At 35.0% G+C, this 21886-nt stretch overlaps 1 protein-coding gene across 4 annotated transcripts in view; it reads right to left on the reverse strand.

Annotated features, from left to right (window-relative positions):
- The window catches only part of DLGAP1 (DLG associated protein 1), a 303658-nt gene that overhangs the window by 239308 nt on the left and 42464 nt on the right, over positions 1 to 21886 (reverse strand). The window contains exon 1 of one of the 4 annotated variants that reach the window (XM_072411379.1): positions 7994 to 8077. The exons of the other annotated variants lie outside the window; for them this stretch is intronic. The gene's annotated coding sequence lies outside the window, so the exon portion shown is untranslated. Of the gene's footprint in view, positions 1 to 7993; positions 8078 to 21886 lie in introns of those variants that run through there. 4 annotated transcript variants of the gene reach the window in all.

Consider the following 21886-nt stretch of genomic DNA (forward strand, 5'->3'; position numbering starts at 1 on the left):
GGACTAAGAAAATTCAAGTATTTTTATCATCACTTTTTTGATGCAGTAATTCCTGGCATTTCCATTTAGGAGTGGTGATATTCTTTTGGCTTTTTTTTAAAGTTTGAGTTTCCCTTTATTTGTATGTCTTGCCCTGGGGACATTTCTGCATTCTCCCTTGAAAGTTAGCGGTTACCAATAAGATGCCCAGCATCTTCCCTTTAGACTGGCTGATGCAGAAATTAGGTCAGCACATGCATACCTCTCACTTCCGGTGTTTGGAATGTAGGAGTACAGCCACTTATTATTACTGTGCCATCATTTACTATCCACATGCCAACAGGGTACCAGAGTGCAGGGTAGGACCACACTTACACAACTGAGAAATACCTAGATGAAACTGGTCAGAAACCACAGTTCGTTTACCCATTTTAATAACTCTTATAAAGTAAAATAAATAAATATATATAAGCAAGGAAAAATAAGTAAAAATAAAAAAATGAGAATAATGTGGTTTATTGTTATGTATTATAGGAACATATTATAGAATGCTGGTCACAGTATACAGCAATTATCTGCTGCTTGTCTATTAAAAATTCCCTTATAAACCCCTGTGATAAAAAGAACCAGTGATTGCTGCAATGATGGAAAACTCTGGCATGAACAGGGAATCCACTGTGGTTTGGAGTTAAAAAGAAAGAAAAACGTGGGCAGATGTAGCAGCACGGTGACAGCATGAACACTGCCTTTCATTGATTCTAGTCTTTTCTTTCTCAATAATGAAGCAATTTGTTAGATTTGTGGACTGTTATTTGGCTGTACTAAGTTCATCTGAATTTAATAATTTTAATAGGAGATATAACACAGTTATTTTTATAGTAACCTTGTTAAGACTAGAATACAAATTACAGGAATGTAGGTTTTACCAATATTCAATAATACAATTGAGAATAAAATAACAATAATGCAGTGCTTCACGCACTGGGCACGGTAAGAGAGGTGATTATTCAGACATGATTACACTCACTTATAAAAACTGCAAAAATCAATGAAACAAGCAAGCCTATTTGATAAGATGCTCCAACTCATATAAATATACAGAAATCAAATAGCAGCCAGCCTGCAGGCTTCAGAAAAGTATAGTTAGGACAATAAATGACAATTGTCTCTGTTGCTTACTGCACTTTGTACATATTTGTGTATACTATTAGGACATAGTGATTGTGGTGTAGAACTAAGAAATACAGCAGCCACATAAATAATTGAACTCACCAACCATGACATTTACTATGCATTTATTCTTCAATTTTAATAAGGGAATATTCAACCTTTCCCTTCAGTCATCCCTAATAGGGCCAAGTTGAGGTTAGTTTTTTTACAGCTCACAGGCAAGAAAACCTACTTGACACCATACAGTCTTTAAAGGTTAAAAGGGAAAACATTTGCACTTAAATTGCACTTAAATTAGCAAAACTTACCTACAGCTTTTTGAATGTTTATAACTAGTGTTGGTGTTCGAATTTCTGTGTAAAAAAATGTGTTAAAAAAAATAATGTAAAAAAATGTATTGAATGTGTGTGATTTGTGTAACTAATTTTTATTTTTTTACAGGTTATCCCACAATCACAGGATGATTCCCACGGATGCACAGTGTGGGATCCCCGGGCACTGGAGGTTAAATGGGGACAAATTTCCCCGTTCATCACCTCTAGTGCTCTGTTATTGGCTGAGGAAAGGTAAACCCTGATGACAGCTCAAGTGTCCCTAATCCCTATTGGATCGAATAGCTGTCAAATCTAATAGTGAGATATTCGACCAACACTATTTATAACTCAAAATTAGAAATCAAATATATTAAAATACATATTTGATTAAGCCTGTACAACATAACCATTTGGTTAGTACAGTACATTTAAGTAAATTCTAAATGACAATCCTCCAGTTATAGCCTTGTGACTGGGACTTCCTGACTTGTGGTGGCATTGCTCATGCAATTTCCTGGAAAAGGGCTGTGTATGTATACACGATATATAACATTGGGGAAACCTTAAAAGAACTTTCAGGTCTTCAGGTAACCACTGCTATAATTACAATTTCTACAGCTCACAGTATATTAGTGTGGTGTACAGTGGGAAGAATGTCTCTTACATTGCTGGCCAGTGGGAAGAATGTCACCCTTACAGATAATCAGAAAGATCATTGGTGTCAATTAAATTGACCTGAGAAGCACAAATTGCTAATTTCTCTCGTAATATTCTCTCATTACATTTCTCTTGTAATATAAAAAATACTATATTTTAATTTTTTTTAACAGTATGTTTACTTGTTACATTTGCATTATCACTTTATGTTTAACACAAATGTTTACATTGAAATCTACACTCAAAAATCCAGTTTATGGAGGGCTGACTGGTCAGCCCATTGATGAGAAGCAGAGTGGACCAAGCATTAGGATTGATGTGTACAGACCTGTATTACAGACTTCTTTGTTTCTGCATTTATTACCTGGGATGCTTGAGATGTTGAGGAATCTAATACATAACAGTGATAACAAAGGGTTTGTACAATATACTTCATTTAGACGATGTTTCCTGGTAGGGGAGGATTTTTTTAATCTTCAATTTGCAACCTGAATTAAATAATTCAGATCTTATTACAAATGCTGGCTTTAGGCTGGATGAGTAGTTTCAATTCTAAAAAAGGTTTGGGAATGGTTCAATTAAAATCACTAAGGGCAATGTTAGGATAATTCTAGTTTAATTGACTGCAGCATTTTTGCCAAAAAGTTTTTGTTCATTGCTATGTTTAGACCTTGTTACGTTTATATGTGAGTGTTGCTTTCATCAAGCTTATGCAAAGCTTTTGGCAAACCTTGAGCACCTTTGTGTAAGAGTGCGAGTTTTAGAATGCTAATAAAATATTCTAACTCTATATGACCATAGATTTTTTCAATAGACTTTTATTAAAACAATATTTTTTTTAATGAAAACAGTATTATAAACCAGCAGCTCAAAAGCCATTACACTAAAACATATTATATAGCTCAACAGGCAGAGCAGAGACATTGAAAGGCTGTGGACGATACACTTTCATCAAGGAAGCTGGGTGATCCAGCAAACCTGGAATGGATCTGGTCCAGGACTGAAATTGTTTTCTAACAAATAGCAAATGAATTTGAAGAAATCTGTTTCAGGTTTGCTGGATCACCCAGCTTCACTGATGAAAATGTATCATCTGAAGCCTTGGAGAGCCTAAATAAATTAGGCCCAATAAGTACGATTGGGATTAGTATGTCCATACTAATCCCTACCCAGTCTATGAAAAACATATGTCCACTCCATTTAAAATGCCAACTGTGCCTGGTTAGTTGGCTTAAGACACAAGGATATAGAGGCAATTAATCATAGAGTGTAACACTAAAACAACTAGTGAGTGGAAAAAAAGACAGAAAGAGTAAAGAAGGAAGAAAAAGAAAGGAGGCTGGAGGCAACACTCAATGGGACTTACCAGCGTCATGAGTCCAGAGAACAACTGGAAGATCATAAAGGTATAAAAGAACCAGGACTCTTGGTAAAAAAAATAGGTAATCCATTGGAACTGGACAATCATAATAAAAACTGCAATATATTTGGACTTTGATGCCATGACCAAGTTTAGCAGTATTCAGAAATGTCAGTTAACTCTTTGACTAATTTATCAGGTTGAAAGCAGGTTTGAGAACTAGGGACACACACAGCTGCACATTCCTAGTTCTCTGTTGCAGAGTTAATTAACGTTCTCATTGCAAGGGACACTTATAAAGTCATATAGCTGTCATGAAAGCATTATTAGAAGTACTAATGCCCCTTAAAATGAGCTGCTAGCAGGCTTCCAAAGGCTTTCATCAAGCTTCAAATAGTGCTGAAACCTAATAAAACCTGATAGTAGCTTGCTTAAAGTGAAAGTTGGCACTCCCATTAGGATCTTTGTTTAACATTTCCAATCTGGAAATTAATTGTACAAAACACTATAGCAAAGCTTGCTGAAAGCTTTAATTCCAGACATTTAAAACTATTTGTTTACATAATGCTGTCACTTGTTTGTATAGAAATGGCAGTATTTATGTGTAGAATTAACTATTACTTTATTCACTCATTGAAAAGTATTCACTTCCCTTTTAGCTTGGATTTTGTCATAGAAACTGCACACGTCCTTTCCAACCGAACATGTGAAGGTTTATTCCAGTTTTTATCATACAAATAATATGCATTGACAGCAGCATCTCTGTATGGTAAAGTATGTTATATATGACAAATCATAACCTGAAAACGTCCTGAGAATGCCGTTTTCCATTCCATGGCAGAATAGAATACCGATTTATGAAATTATATAAGTTTTGCACATAGGTGACTATGTACAACTTTGTGTAAGGCTCTGGTCCAGCATCAGTGCTTATAGAAACTAGTCCCCCAATCTAACTCTGCACTCTTTACCTATTGGAGGCTAGTTACGCCATCCCAGCACAAAGTTGTCCCCAGGACTTCTGTGTGCAAAGATGGCATCTGGGAAAGGACTGACAGAGGACCACAAGTGCAGGACAGGAGACCCAATTCCATGGGATTCCAGGTGATCCACAAATGATGCAGTACAGGAGACTCCATCAGAGACAAGTCTAGGAAACAGAGTCAGGGGTCATACACAGGCAGTCAGTCCGCCAAGCCAGGTATGTAAGGGTAAAACACAAAGCAGAGTGTAACAGGTCCAGGCAGCAAACAATCTCAAGGTCAGGAAACAGGCAGAGTTGACAACAGGTAATCCATCCACACTATAACAGGTCAGCAAAGCTATATGCTACAACAGGCAACTAGCGACTGGGAGCAGAGAAGGTATATAGGTCTAACAGCTAATGGCAGGACAGGACTGATAACTAAAAATTAGGCACTATTTGTTAATTTGTTAATTGATTACTAATGACATACACGTACACTATTGTTTCCCCTTAATTTTCCTCAGTGTCTACTATTTCAATTTTGTAAAACTTATTATAATACCTTAATCTGTAAGTATCATTAACCTTTGAACTGATTTTTTATTAGATATCTTCCTAGATTGTTGTAATATATAATTGACCTTTATACAGAGTTATTCAATGTGGCAGGCTGGCACAGTGCCCAGAAGATTGCTATTTTTTGCTTGCAACACAGGAAATTAGCTTTTGTATTTTAGTTTGTCTTCTTACATAGCCAGATAAATCTGGTGCAGACAAACGCTATTGATTTTTAAATCATACCCTGCACACATCCAAAAAATATTATTACTGAATCACATGAAAAACGTATTCTTTTTCCAACACAAACTACTGGCAATAGGCTGGTTTATCAGTCTTACAAAACACCAAAGTCAAGTTGGTGCCCTTTTTATATTATCAAAATCGATCCATTTGTTGGTCAAGCACGTTCTGAATTGACCTCCTGCATATAAAATTATTACAATTGAGTTGACATCATTAATAATACAGTTTTCAAGGGCAATATGTTACTCATTAAGCACATTTCTGAATGCCAGCTCTAGTAAATTGTATGCTGTGGAGCCTCTAGAAAATATGATCCCTGTATGCTCTTACGTAATACTTGGCTGCATTTCGCCTAGACCTAAAAAAGACATAAAAACATATTTTAGAAAGGCATATAGAAATGGATTGTGTACCTTACACACGTCTAGGTTTGATTCTATATGCTTTTCTATTTCTATTTTCTATTTCTTGTATAACTATGTCTGTTGTATTAAAATACATCTAAAGTATTATAATAGTGTAGGAAATGGGTAAAGCCCCTGGTAGTTCTACTTGCCATCTGAGTTCCACTGGGAACCTTCTCTTCTATAGGGTCCACAGGAAGAGAGAAAAAAACTTTCCAAAGTATGTAAACTACTGTAAAAAACAAGTATGTCCCCATTGGAAAATTTTCTATTTATTCCCTTGTATGGTGACTTGTGAAAGTTTGACTTGAGATTCTCATTAGTACACATGTACTCATGGTAAGATTACCATGAAGTACTTAGGAGTACTATTATTTTATAAATACTAAGTATTATAATTAAAATAATTGCTAATGGAAGTAAAAAGAAGTATGCACTAAATATAGTTTTAAACTAATTTTGCATAATGTCAGGCATACCTTTTCACGTTCTGTATTTGTCTCACTTGTTTTTAAAATATGGCACATCTAAGTTTACTTGTTAACCGGAAAACCAACAAAAAACACAAGCTCATTCAATAACAGCACATGGAGTAAAATGCTAAATAAAAGTGCAGCAACAGATCAGCACATTGTGAATTGCGATTGGTTGCTGTAGCTGCTTTTATTTGCACCTAAGGATTTGCATGTTGTATTGTTTCATTAAATAATGGATTTCATTCTCTATCTAGTTCATGGAAATGTAGTTCACCACTATGTGGTGGATGATTCACCTAATTTAGAAAATAGGATTTAAATCATATAATCATGTGCATGGGAAATACTTTCTTTTCATTTTCCTGCACATAGTTGGGTATTCTTTGCAGTGAACAATCAAAAGATCACCCCTATATATTTGGTTGCACCTCCCACTTCCTCTGTTATAATAATGAATACCATTTACATAATATAGAAACATACAAACAAGGAGTCAGTAGTTAAAGGATGGAGAGAATATGATAAAATAAGATACTTCAAACATAGTCTCACATGTGAAACTGCTGTACAACACAAACTGTACCTTGCACTGTGTTTATCCACAACAAAGCACAAGCAGTCATACAAGGTGAAATGGGAAGCAAACTAGCCAAACAAAAAAATCGAAACTCCAAGGTAATACAGAAAGCTGAGGCTAGGCACAGTGTAAAATCACCATATGATACCTTTTTAAAAGACTGAAATGACAAAAGTACCAAATCCCTAATTACTTTTTGCTGCGTTATGCCGAAATATGTGCTTACATAGTTGAGCACAGTTTGCTTTAACAAAGCTGTCATTACTTTGAAGTTCTTGGAACTTAAGATGGTATATTATTTTTTTCCTCTCTTTTGTAACTAAACCTTTTAGAACTGGCAATAGGCAGCTGCTGACACAATGATAATTATGACCTTAATAGCAGTGGTACCAACCAGCAACAAACATTATTGCTAAAACATGATTCACGTTGTACACAAGGGCAAAGCTACTATTTTAGAATCAATAACCAAGATTCATGTCATCCATTAGTGACCCATTATGTGTAGTGTGATAAGCCTAGACACAATTTAATGAAGGGGTACAGACCACAGTCTTGGAGTCAAGAAAAAATGTCAGGAGTTGGTACAAATGATTGACACTAAAAGAAGAAGGCTTATGGGAAACCATAACCGCAATAAATGTGTGGAATTTACCAAACTCATATTTATTTAGCAGAAACTGTATTTACAATAACATTTGTACCAAAAATGATGTTTCTGCCCGACATGAAAACATATATATTGAAGTAAAATAAAACACCCGATGGCAAATTCAGAGGATATTTGGCATCTATCTCAATTTCACCTGAAAAGAGTTTAAAGGGCCAAGCGTAATTTTGTTGCTGCAGATTTGTGGCTCTTTATTTTGGATCAAGGCCAGGCCCTAATAAAAGGTAGAAGGTCTTTGGAACTGGGGGAGTTGCAGCCTCCGCCAGGTGGCTTCGATGGACAGGCTGTGTGCAGTCTGTATGCTAAGAGAGCTCAAAAAGTCTCACAAAGTTTAGGTCTGGGGGACCAAAAGCTCTGAAGAGTGTCAGAGAGAGCCAGAAGGCTAAACTTGTGTTTTTCTGTAATACTTTGAAGGGAAAACCCCAAAGACTATAAATTTAGGTTGATATTTTTCCATCAATAGTTTTTTTCTTCACTGATGATACAGGCATATTCCAAGATGACAATGTCAAAATTAATCAGGCTTAAATAGTAAAAGATAGTAAAAGAGTAATAAAGGAAGATTGAGACAACATTTTCACACATGGATTGGCCACTACAAAGTTTATACTTTACCCAATGGGATGTGCTGGAAAAGACTTTACACAGTGGCCCAACTCTTCATCCATCAATACAAGATCTTGGAAAAAGGAATGAAACTCTGAAAGGAAATTAATGCAGTGACATTGAGTAGGCTTATCAAAGCAATACCAAAATGAATGTGTACCCTAAACAAAGCTAAAATTTGTCCAATTAAATATTGGAGTATGTGATACAATGAACATATGGGATTTAAAGGTGTACCATACATATTTTCCAGAATATAAATTCCATTTACGAAATGTGTTATATTTGCGCTAGAAGTCCCCAAAAGCATATAACACAGCTCAACAAAAAAAAAAATTTCACCTGCCAAGGATGAAGGTTTCAATATATTTAGTGTATTTCAGGTCTGCTGAATCCAGAAAAGGCAAAAGTTTCATTGAATTGGCTGTAGTTCTTGTGATACAGGAATCAGAATAGACAAACTTGCCAACAACAAATGTTAACACAGCATAATATTATCAATCTTTATTTACACCGATGTTTTGCATTTTATAATATAAATGTAGCATTAGTTTCATGAAACTTTCATTTGGCTTCTTTTTATTCATAAATTTTCTTTTTTTACAGAAATATGAGTTCCTCAAGAAGAAGTTGTTTAAATGACCCTAATGTACTTTGCTACATTTGTGGTGAATATTGTCAGCAAAAACAGAGAAGAAACATTGCAGAATTTGTAAAACAAGCAAATCTTGCATATTTTGGTATTAAACTTGGGGACCAAGATAAGTTTTGGTCTCCCCATATGGTATGCAAAATTTGTGTACTGTGTAGAGTGTCTACGTCAGTGGAAAAATGGAAAACTGAAAAAAAACTGTTTGAAGTTTGGTGTACCTATGGTATAGCGAGAACACAAAAATCATCATAATGATTGGTATTTTTGTGTTGTGAATTTAAAAAGTTTCAATTGTTAAAAGAAAAACAAGTGTGAATACCGATTTGGAATCAGCAAGACGACCTGTGCCGCATGGTGCGGATGTTCCCATATCAGTGTTCAGTACACTCCCGGATATTCCTGTATCCGACATGGAGGATATACAGGGTTGGAGTGTAATCCAGGAGTTAGCAGTGCAAGTGAATATGAAGGAAGTGTTTTATGAATCCAGCAGTTTTCCCAAGAAGAGCTCAATGATTTAATATGTGACCTAAGTCTGTCAAAACAAGAATCTGAACATTTAGCATCCAGGCTAAAAGAAAAGAACTGTCTGAGACCAGAAGTTAAAATAATTGTTTAAAGGACAAGAGAGGTGCCACTCCTACCATATTTCAGTGAAGATGGAGACTTTGTGTACTGTTGTAACATCCCTGGACTACTAGCCCTAGGGAGTGCCAGAATACCGAGCAGAGGACTGGCGGCTTTTCACAGTTTGAAATCTGTTTTACTGCATAATGGCAACTGCTATACATCAATTCCAATTGGTCAACAAAACTTAAAGAAGAATATGAAAATATCAAAATGGTCTTACAAAAGATTTGCTTTAATGAACACCAATGATCCTTATGTGTTGATTTAAAAATAGTGAACTTCCCACTTGGACAGCAAAGTGGATACACAAAGTACCCATGTTTCATCTGCTTGTGGGATAGTAGAGCAAAGCAGGATCACTGGAAAAAAATGACATGGCCTCCACGGGAAAATATGAAAAAGGTACAGCGAGCCAATGGTTGACAAAGAAAAAAATCATTCTCCCTCCAATACACATAAAGTTGGGATTAAGGAAGCAATTTGTTAGAGCTCTGAACAAGGACGGCAATTGCTTCAAATACATTTGTAGATTCTTCCCTGAAGTGAGGGCTGAAAAATTAAAAGCAGGAATCTTTGATGGATTCCAGAAGCTTCTGCCTGGCACAGCTATGTCATGGTTGTCAAGAACTTCTTGGGTAACCATAACGCACAAAATTATGAAGAACTGGTACAAAACTTGCTCTTAAACTTTAAAAAATTGGGTTCTACTCTGAGCATAAAGGTACACTATCTCCATAGCCAATTGCAAACATTTACAGAAATTCTTGTCGATTTCAGTGAGGAAGAAGGGGAGAGGTTCCATCATAATATAAAGGTGATGGAAGAAAGGTATCAGGGCTGATGGGATAGACACATGATGGCAGACTACTGCTGGAGCCTTCAATATGATTGTCCTGATCATCAGCATAAAAGGAAATCATACAAACAGAGTTTTTCAATGACTTGATTGTGATTAGTTCTGTAAAAATACTGAATATAGAATATATTGACATTAAGTATTTCAAAAATTAAATTTTGTATACATAGGCATATCTAGTTTAATTTTGCTTAATTTTTGTGTTTCATTAGTTTTCTATGAGGTTATTATTCAATATTTCAAAAAATAGAGCCAATCTAGAAAAACCAATAACGTATTTGGAATCTGTGCATCAAACATAGCCTAAAATTACTTTATTCCATTTGGCAGGAAATTGTTTGTTGACAGAGTCAGAGTCCCTTGGAATGTGTGAAGTTTTGGACAGGCATTGTATATATATATATATATGGTACCTAATGTTATATTTAGGTAGAGAATTCAGTGTATCAATAATCATCATATCATTTAGCAGAATCTATGATTACAACAACATTTATATATATATATATATATATATATATATATATATATATATATATATAAATGTGTGTGTATTTATTATATGCAGCACCTATTGTTAAATAATTAGGTAGATGAAGGATTTAGTGTATCCATGACAACAGTCTGAACTGGACCAATCCTTTTAATGTGCTGAAAATAGGAACTCAGTTTGTGCTCTGCAGAATCAAGCTACTTGATTGTATAAAGTTATAACACACCATCAATCATGCATAATTTATAAAGCATTTCACAAAGCCATCTTTCATGGATGAAGAAATTCAACCACAACACTTTGCATGCTCTATGAAGAAACCAGAAAAGCATTCATCCACTGCTGGCAGTCTTATTAAAATGTTACAGACTAAAGTTTGCTGAGAACTGAAAAAAAGAAACCACATCCTTGAGGACGAGAAAGACTCCCTTAAAGAAAATAAAAAAAGATTTAGGATACTTTGTGCACTTCTGATGTTAACATGTGAATAATATTTGATACTGAGCAAGGGAAGGCAGCCATAAAGGAGAAAGAATTAGGGCATTATTCCTCTTGGATTGCATACAATAGGACTATTGAAAGGATAATATAAGAAGTCTTCAACTGTCTACATTCTAGTGTAGTACAGAGGCCATATATTGATAAAAAGATGGAGCTACCTGACCGTATGTATTACAATCATATAATGAACTTGTGCTTTTTAAAAATTGAATAAAGAAAACTTGCAAAAAGCAAGTACAGAAATTTTTCATATCTGAAAAAAGTACAATTTAAATATTCATAAGGCAACTCATAGCCAAACTAGATGTGAAACACACATACTGGAAAAAAGACAGATCTGTCATTACTATTCACAAATCTGTACAAAGAAAGCAACAGATTCCCCTTGATGCAAATCTCACTAACAGCATATACTGTACTCACTCAGCTTTCACTTTTCACCTGCTGTTCCATTCATTCAAAGCAAAGAGAATTTCTGTAACAAGTCTTTGGAGTCATAGGATGCACAGGATATGGTCTGACAATGCCGATTGACAGTGTCGTCACATGCACACCTATACCTGAAGGTACCACACTTTACCATCTGATTCTCCCAATGAACAGATTGGCCAGCAAAGGAAAAGTGAGTATATGCTGAAAACCTGTTGCAATAGCCCAAATAGACAAACCACAAGTTCGCTTTTGGTAGAACTGGTCACATACAGATATAGCCGAATGCTGGCTACATTTATGGCTGCAGCCCCAGAATCAGCAACAATAATGGCTGGCTTTAACAATGATATTGATATAGAAGCCAAATGTTTACACAATGTTTACATGTGCATGTATACCTGGATTTTCCATTCCTGGTTTGGCTGCTGTCTATAAGCAATATGTGAAGTGTTTATCATCTTTAACATACTAAGACTTAAGCTACGTACACACTTCCAATTATTATCGTTGGAAAACGAACGACGAACGATCCTGCACGATATCTACGAACGATCGTATAGCACCGATCCTGCACATAGAGATAACGACACGATCGTTCGTAGATATTGTACACACAATAGATACGATCGTTTAAGCGATAGAGGAACTATGTGCACGACAGGAAAGTGAACGAACGTTCGTTTATTACGCATGCTCAGAACCGATCGTACACACGAACGATGGTCAATGATCGTCGCCCAATCCGATCCGCCGGTCCGGTCGTTCGTTTCCAACGACTTTCCTCGTTCGTCGGCGTCGTTGGTACTTTTTTTACGAACGATTTTTGCCCAATCGATCGTTCGTCGTTCGTTTTGAACGATAAAAATTGGAAGTGTGTACGCACCTTTATTTTGCTTACCGAGGACAAAGTAAAAGGTTTGCTTTCTTCCCCCATATCCCCACAGAATTCACTTATCTTTATCTTACCTAAATATTTACAACTTTGTGGTGAGCTTTGATTCATTACATTTAGGGTTCATTTAGGTCTGTGTGGTTTGTAATGCATGTGTGTTACCGCATGTTATGTCACAGGTTAAAGTGAGTTCATTATTGCAGCCCATTGCTCTGCTTTGTGGTGTGGGTTCTTAGTGCTTTGGGTTTCTTTCAAATTGAATAGCAAAGCATGGTATGTGCAATACTGTGTATGTTATGCACTGATCTAAATGAGGGTGTGGAACTAAATTGTGTACATAGGCGAACTGAAATTAAAGTGGCCTGCTTCTTCATAAAGAATTCGGATATTAGTTGACTAGTTTGGGTGATTTGTGGATATTGTTTACAGACTCTCCTAAAGCAATGTTTTTCTGTCAGTCATTATTAGATGGAGCTCAGCACCAGTAATAAAGACAAAAGGTAATTCTTTGCAAAATAATACTCATGCATATAGGTTCTGGTAAATCACCAACATCATTGTGTAAAACAAAACTAAAGTCCCACTTTGAAATTTGCGGGTCAGGCATAAAGGGACAGACAATTTGGCTTCTGTAATGAACTGTCTAACCTGCTTGATCACTCTGGGGTACTGTCAAAGAAGAGGAATGCATGCACAGCTCAGTGATGGTTCCCTTGGTTGTACCAGGGGTTATATAATCCCGACACAACCAATCAAGATGGTCGAATATCACAAGGAGGCGGAAGAAAAGAAGGAAAATGGCAGCGCTCCGCAGTATAACACGCATAGGTGAGTAGCATGGGTTTAGTTCCTGTTTGGGTTTAGGTCAAATCAGTAAAAACCTTTTGTAGGGGTTTACCAATATAGAAGGAACATAATCTCTCAAATAGGGGCAACTATGCTAAAACCACATTTCACAGCAGTAAAAGTAAATTTAGTTTGTAGAATGGATCCTGAGTTTATCAGTTTTATTACAGACTCCAATGTCTTTTGTGCTAATTTTTTTCATACTGGTAAATTGTCTTTTCAACAAATTGACCTTAGATTGTATTATTAATGTATACTTATGGAAGGGACATTAGACGATGAGCAACTCTGAGACTCAGTGATGTGACTAGGGACTCTATTAGAACAATGACAGTGCTATATGAATGCATACATAAATAGACTTTTATCTTTATTTCTAGCTATGAACATATATGAGCTGATTTTTATATATTTGTTTAGCTTGTCTTTACCATTTATCCATGTTTTTATTTTTTTTGAATTTACTGTAGTTCTTGAAATTTTACATTTGATACTGTCCCATTTTCAATGCACAGGGTAGATGTTAGAACCTTCGCTGTTTTTTTTTATTCCTGCTTGGAAGCTTTGGGGCCACCGGGACAGGGAGACAAATCAAAATGAAATCCGAGAGATGTAAAAACCTTCCCACTCTACAAGAAAAATTTTGCAGAACCCCCCTCCCCCCCTCCCTATTGGAAGGATTTTCCCAAAAGAGACACATACAGCAATAAAACCCTGACTCCATATACAATAGCAACAGCTATTACAAATATTTTGCAGTATATTCAAAAAAAGAAAAAGATATGTCCCTAGTGCTCCTCTATAACACATACATAGTATAACAATCTTAAGTATAGTCGTGGCAAAAATATTGACACCGTTGCATTTATGTCAGAAAATGCACCACTTCCCCCAGAAAATTGTTGCAATTACAAATGCTTTGCTGGTGTCATGTTTATTTCTTTTCTTTGCACTGGAAGAACACAAAAAATCAGAGAAAAAAAATCAAAGACATTCCACACATGGCTGTATAACACATATAACATGTTTAAATTGGTATAAAGCAATCCATGTTTCCTGCTGTTTATTACATCAAGTAACAAAATACTTCCTTTATATTGGTCCAAAGTTGTTATATAGCAACAGTGATTATATTTGGATAACAGAAATCCATCAAGCATAAATGAAGAATATCAGATCCACCCTGAGCTGCAAAAATGCAAAAAGCATGCATAAATACTCATATGCTGATCACTTTATGGTACATGAATAAATATGAAATATGAAGTAGGATTATATAATATATATATATATATATATGTATGTATATACATATATACACACACACATACCAGCCTACATATGTTACAATACTCAAGTGAGAGAACAGCTCCCTTATGTTGCTCCAACTAGTAGGTGCACATATGTTTTTTAAAATAGGAGTGATCATAAAGAAGACATAGCTAAGCGAATCCAGACTAAAAGACAATAAAAAATAGTAAAAGAGGAAAAATAATGTTATATAGTAAATGAAGGCATTAACTGATGATCTCTTCTGTTCATGAGATTTTTGTAATCATAATTTTTATCCTGTAAATCAAATTTAAAAAATGTACAGCTTAATATATATATATATATATATATATATATATATTTTTTTTTTTTTAACAATTTTTATTGAAAGTTTTTTCAGTTTTTCAAGTACAAAAAATACAATCATTACAACAAAATAAAAGAAAAATTGAAAATTACAAAACAAACAGAGAAACAAAAAGACAAACATAGTGTCAAGGTAACACAACTAATATGAAATAGTAACCAAAATAGAGAGATAAATGGATTCTGGAACATTGGAACTGATTTAGGAAATACATTTATTTAAACTTGCACTGTGCATTTTGGGTGCGCAAACCAGGGAAACCAATATGCATTGAACTCCAATGTTTTATTCATGTTTTTGATAAACAATTTCTCATATAAAACCTGAAGATTAAATTTACTCAGTATTTCCGATACATTAGGTACCTCCATATTTTTCCAATATGAGGCTATGGATTGCCTGGTTGCACAAACAATGTGTAACAATAGGCCTATGTTCTATCGGGTATTGCTCAATCCCCAGGTTAAGTAAGGCCAGAGATGGGTTCGGCTGGACTAATATACCAGTCACGTCCGACAATAGTCGGAAAATCTCTTTCCAAACTCCTTGGATACTTATCTAATGAAATAATAAATTTTGCCACAATATTTGGTGTTCTGTATCATCTAAGTAACATCTTAAGATAGGATTCCCACTGAGTACCACATCTTGAATATTTAAAGGCAGACTGAAATGGATGTTGCCATTGCTCATCTGTAAAAATTTTCTCCCATCCCATAGGTCTCCCATTTTGCAATATAAGACGATTTAAAAAAAAACTTGCTTATCCTGAAGAGCTTGATAAATTAGTGGGATACCTCGTGAAATACGAGATGATCCAGAGAAAAAAAACCCTATTTGAGAATAAGTATAAAACGATTTGTATGGACATTTCTTATGGTAGTGAAGTATCCTATATAAAGTACTAGGTAATCTGAAATAGGCAAGTCTTTGTTGAAGTGATAAATTAGGCGGACAGGAATGCAAATCTTGGAGTGTTAAAAGATTTATGGCGAGGTCGGGCATAAGGTGTGCATAGACATCTTTTGGGATCTGTAATTGAGACTTACTGAGAATTTACTGTAGCCCAAATACAACTTAATTTTTAACACTATTCTTTTTTAAGAAGCTAAGTAAATACTAATACAGTTATAAAGACTATGATATATTTCAAGTATTATTATCAAAATGTGAAGACTAGATCTTTTTATTTATTTTTATTTTTTTTTTTCAAAGATGATGGTGGCCTGGTATAGCGTTCCATTGTCCTTTAATAAACTACATTTCTGTGTTTCTCATCTATGAAAACCATGTGTGAAATCTATACCATTACATATTTCAATACAAAATAGGGAAAGGCAGAGCACCATTACAATTAACAGATAAGCAAAAGATCATTATCAAGTAAACGATAAGCATACCATGTAGTAGTGGAAACAATTCTTGGTGTTCATCAATAACAGCAATATATGATTCCCACACCTCCAAAAATCCAATAACATCAGATTCCATTTCAAATAAGGCTTCCACCCAATCAATTCGGCATATATACCAAAATGTACGTGAGTAACTCAATTTAGTCAATACAAAGATCACAAAGACTCAGGTATAAGTCTACATTGGAAAGCTATCAGGATTACAAGGCTATTGAGATTCTGCTGAAATAGAACGTTATAAGAAAGCAGGTATGATTCAGTGCTGCTGTCCTGAATTTCCAAAATTAACTTTTCTATAATGCCTATAGTTACATAGGTCAATTGTTGTGGATGATGGCCAGTTATAACTTCCTGAACTGCCTGTTTTATATATGTAAATATTTGAGTGTGTATAGTCTAGATCAGTGTTTCACTTTTTACTATGGGGTAATCCCTTGAAATAACATTCAGGTCTTCATGGAACCCCTGCAATAATTACTATAGCCACAGCTTACAGTATTTTTATGTGGTGATTAATTGGAAGAATGCCTCTTACAGTGCTGACCAGTGGGTATAATGCCCCTTTCAGATCAAAAAGATCATTGGTATCAGTTAAGGTATAGGCACAAACTGCTCATTGCTCAATGAACCCCTAGCAACCTCTGGAGGAACCCTGGGTAGAAAACTTTACCGGAACCCTGGTTAGAAAACTCTGGCCTAAGCATATGATATTCTTAAAGAGATTATTGCAAACACAGCCCTAGAATTACCTGCTTATGCTATCTGACCTGTCAACCCAGAGCTGTATTGCTCATCAAACACACAACATACATAAGCAGGTATTGATTTCATGATACAATATAATTACATACTGTGTGTAAACTTTTTGTTTTTGAAGTTAATTCACTTTCTTTCCTGGCAAGTTCATCAAGAAAATGAATCACCATTTCTTGGAGCTGCATCTCACTACAAACATATGCGAGCCTTTTCAGGCAGACTGTGTTATCCATTTCTCAAAGCTCACAAACTGTGTGGTGGGCTGGCTTTTGGGTGCAGACAGATTGGAGTACTTGTCAAGGCTGGTAAATACATTGCTACTCCATCACTAAGTTCATCTTACTGAATGACTTTTTAACACCTTTGATTCCAAATGAACATCCTTTCGCTATTTACTGTTTAGTAGAAAAATTTTGTTTACGTCTAAATATGTTATATCCATGGCATGTATAAATAAATATATATATATATATATATATATATATATATATATATATATACAGTATGTGTGGCTGATTTTTGCTGGAAGGTAAAATTGTTGCAGGGGGTTCTTCAAACTGTGGCTGATCAACCTCCCAATCAATTATGCTGCATTTTACTGATATGTTGTAAGGTTAAATATTTAAAAAAAATATTTCATGACACTATACAGGTAACACTGTGGCACTATCTGTGGCAGAATAAATCTATAAATCTATTGCTATTCAGATAGTCAGCATAATCTGTATTCTGATATTGTCATCATATTAAATTCTAAACACAACCTTTCATTTTGCCACACGTGTAATTCATATTATATGCTTACTCTATTTTATAGCCTCTAAATTGAAGGGAAATAAATGGGTGGCATTTAGCAATCTAACCTTTACAAAATGGTTCAATGACTGTGAACTTTTCAAACTTGATTGTATTTATTATAGAAAAACAAAGAATATAACATGTACTAACTATAGCAATTCCTGAGATTTAGGCAAGATTAGGACCTTAGCCTATTCTGCATTGGTCTGTATGTAATTGTTTTGAAAACCAAATAATTAAACACAGGATGTAAATGCTATGTTTCTTTGTACGCGGCTCAAGAGAGGCCTGTTGTTGCTGCCAAGCAATCTTTGTGTGCCTATATAGCGGTAACAACTGGATAATGGAAGTGTGCTAGGTATAAATCAATACTGAGCACAGAGGTTTTTATGGCTCTTCTTAGAATGTGTATGGAAATTGAATTACAAAAAAAGCATCATAGAATGACTGACTATAAGGGAGGTGTTCTGCATTACTAAACAGAAGGTGTTTACATGGAATTCAATCAGTTAACTTCAGTCTTATCAAAGTAAGATTTACACAAACAAATATTACAGCAGTTGCTATCTTACAGTAGAAGGTATTAATTTACGTATTGGTATTTTCTTCTGAATCTAAAAAATAGTAATTTACTCTTTGTGGGACAAGCCATGTCTACTAACACATTTATAAAAGGACAAAATAATGAATTGTTTCTTAACACTTTTATTTTTTTTTTTACCGGGTACTGAAATTTCAAAGAAAATTAATTTATTTTCAGTATACAATAAGACATTGGGCTCTATTTATAAAATATTGAATCCGACATTCCCTCAAACACTCCCTCGTGGGAATTATGCAAGTCCATGTGTTTCAGTGACAGTAATTGTTTCCCACTAGGGAATGTCTGAGGGAATGTCAGAGTGCCTGTTTTTAAATAGAACCCATTATATTGTAGCTGTCAACAGAAATTTGGTAATAAGAAAGAAAATCTGCATGGTGAAATTTGTAGTGAGTTTTGATGATATTTCAGCTCATTCAAAATCAGGTAAATCTATTAAGGCCGAATTGCATGGAGGGTCTTTACAACACAGATACTTTTGGAGTTCAATAGGATTGTTTTGCTCGTGATTAGTGTTGATGTTCGAATTCGGGTTGTCCCTATATTCGACCCGAATATGGCTGTTCGAATTCGGGTATACCCGACCCGAATTTTGCTGCATTCGACAGCAAAAATTCAGGAGGAAAAAAAAAAAAAAAATTTTTTTTTTTTAAATTATTTATTTCGTTTTTGTTTTTTTATTTTAAACTTGTTTTTTTATATTTTACAGGTTATCCTACAATGACATTATGAATCATAATGTCATTGTGGGATTCCTGGACCGTGGGAACTGTGCAGTCACAGTTAATTGAAAGCAGGTGCCTTCAATTAGCTGTAACCGCAGGCAATAGGAGGGCAATGAATGGAAATACTATGTTCTACTGCTCTGTGATTGGTCTATTTCTCAGCCAATCACAGAGCAGTAGAGGTATTAATGGACACAGTATTTCCATTCAACCTCTAATGCCCTCGTTTTGGCTCCAGGATCAGGGGAGCAGAGCTGTCAGCATAAAGCTCCGCTGATTGCTCTGCTCCATACAAGGATTAACCTAAAATAAAAGGAATTTAAAACATTTGAAGTGGCCTGTTTTCAAAAGCTTAAATGGATCCATAGTTTTTACTCCTGATTACTGCTAATAAATATTTTTCTAGTATAATTTTCAGTAACGCTGATTATCAGTGCAAGGTCAACCATCCAAGGAGAAAACAGGAAGAAAATATTAATACCCTTACTATAAGATAACTGTACCTATTTTAGCATTTTCAAGATTTTTGTAATGACAAAACATTGCTGAAACATCTGAGTTTGAATGAAAGCAACTATTATCTGAATTGCAAATGTGTGGATAAATGTCCCTCTTTTTTCCGTCTTCAGAACCTTTCATTGTCAAGGCAGCTCTGTAATTTCAAAAAAGCTAGTTAAGGAATTCATCAAATTGTGAGAAACACTGGTTCTAGATATATAATTACTCTTTGTTTTATGTCTATGAAAGTACAATATCACAAGCGTTTGTGATGCTGCTGTGTAATCATATTCTAAAATAACATGTAAAATAGAAAAGCTTTGCAGCAGAAGAAAGGAATGCCTCATTTGCACTATAGATTCAGCGTATGCAATTTATCTTTTGATCACAATCAAAAGAAGGATGACAACATCCTGAATCAAGATAAAATGTTCTCATTTTACAGGCTGGAGCGCATTAACAATACACGTGGGTGTGCAAACAAACAATAAAGTAGGTTACCTATTGCAGATGGCACTATTTTAAAGTGCTGGTGAGCTGCCAGTTGAATGCCTCTGGGTCTCTGTTCCTATGGATAACTCAGCTGTTGGTGTCTTTGTCCTCTACAAAAGAATTATACTCAACCACTTCTTTCAAAAACCTAGATATGGCGAACATTATGGAAACTTTATTTTCCAAAGTATTTTAGCTTTTATCTATACTTTGCTATTAGGCATTCTCGGAACCATTTTTATTAATTTTTAGGATCACATTTATGAATTGAAGAACACATTTTATTGGTGGTTGAAAGGATGAAAAAGTAGTGATTAGGTGCTGATCTGAAAATGGTAATGAAGTGCCTATAAAAACTGTAAAAGTGATGATAATACTAATAAATAGTGAAAAATCCAAAACAGTTGTTAAACGGAAAAAACATAAAAAAGAAGGTTGACTGATGCTAATAAGTTTGGAGGTCATTGGATGGAAAGTGAAATGGTAGAAAAATGCAAAACTGCAAGCAGTTCGCACAATTCAGGTACTGCCCTTGTTCTCTGGTCAGAGCCAAGCAGCAGAAGCAGAAGGCTGTAACAGAGCACAACTAAATCATCAGGGAACAGGCTTGCATGGTTAAGTGGCTAGTTAAATTAATACTGCTTAATTGGTAGAATCTAGTGTTCTTAAGTATTATCAACTTTGAAGGGCAAATTGAAAACTGACACGTAATCTATAGCTAACATATTTCAGAGAAAAATAAATATTTCTTTGAATAAAACATATCTAAAAAATTTTAAAAAATGTGCATTTTTAGATGAAAATCTGATAAAGTTTGATGCCTGATTTCCTTAAATTTAAACACACACATATATTTCACAAAGCCATTAAGAGGACAGAGCCAAGAAAGGACCAGCAGGAGAACTAGTTTGTCAGATGAGAGGGTTACAGCTCCCACTGTGGCCTGTTAACCCAACTTTTTATGAAACCTGTAATTTACAGAAATAATAAATTCATGTCCTGAAGGGAGGATTAGCTGTCCTTCCAAGTGAAAGATAGACTAATCACAGTAGTTATGTTCCTTCAAATAAAAGCTGACAAAGTTTGTAGTTTCATTTTTTTTCAACAAGCAAACATTTAAAATGTCATGTTTTTGAAAGGAGCTTAATCATTATGAGAAGTCAAATTTGTCAGCCTAAAATGTCTACTATTCACAATGAGGGTTTATTTTAATTCACAAGATAAATAACAAAAATATTGAAAGGCGATGACTATTGTCATGGCTCACAGCTGTACAGATTTCTGTAATGTAGGCCAGAGTAGAGTAACCAGTTAAACCTGTAATTTAAAAAAAATTCCAGAATTCTCTGGTCTGTTACAAACATTACAAATTTTATTTTATGCATTTTGTGCGGAAATCTCTACACATAGATTCCCTTCATTTTTTGCTGTCTTCCCAACTTCCTAAAAGTTAGGATTTTCTGCTACAATTACGGGTTCACTCCCCATTAATTAAAGCCCTCCAAGGCTGGAGAGGATACACTTTAACAGTGAAGCTGGGTGATCCAGCAAACCTTTAAAGATTTCTTTAAAGTAATTTGCAAGCAAATGTGTTGAATCCTGGACCAGATCCATTCTAGGTTTCATGGATCACACAGCTTCACTGATAAAAGTGTATCCTCTCCAGCCTTGGAGAG

This window comes from Pyxicephalus adspersus, chromosome 5, assembly GCF_032062135.1.
Source record: "Pyxicephalus adspersus chromosome 5, UCB_Pads_2.0, whole genome shotgun sequence".
Lineage (NCBI taxonomy): Eukaryota > Metazoa > Chordata > Amphibia > Anura > Pyxicephalidae > Pyxicephalus > Pyxicephalus adspersus.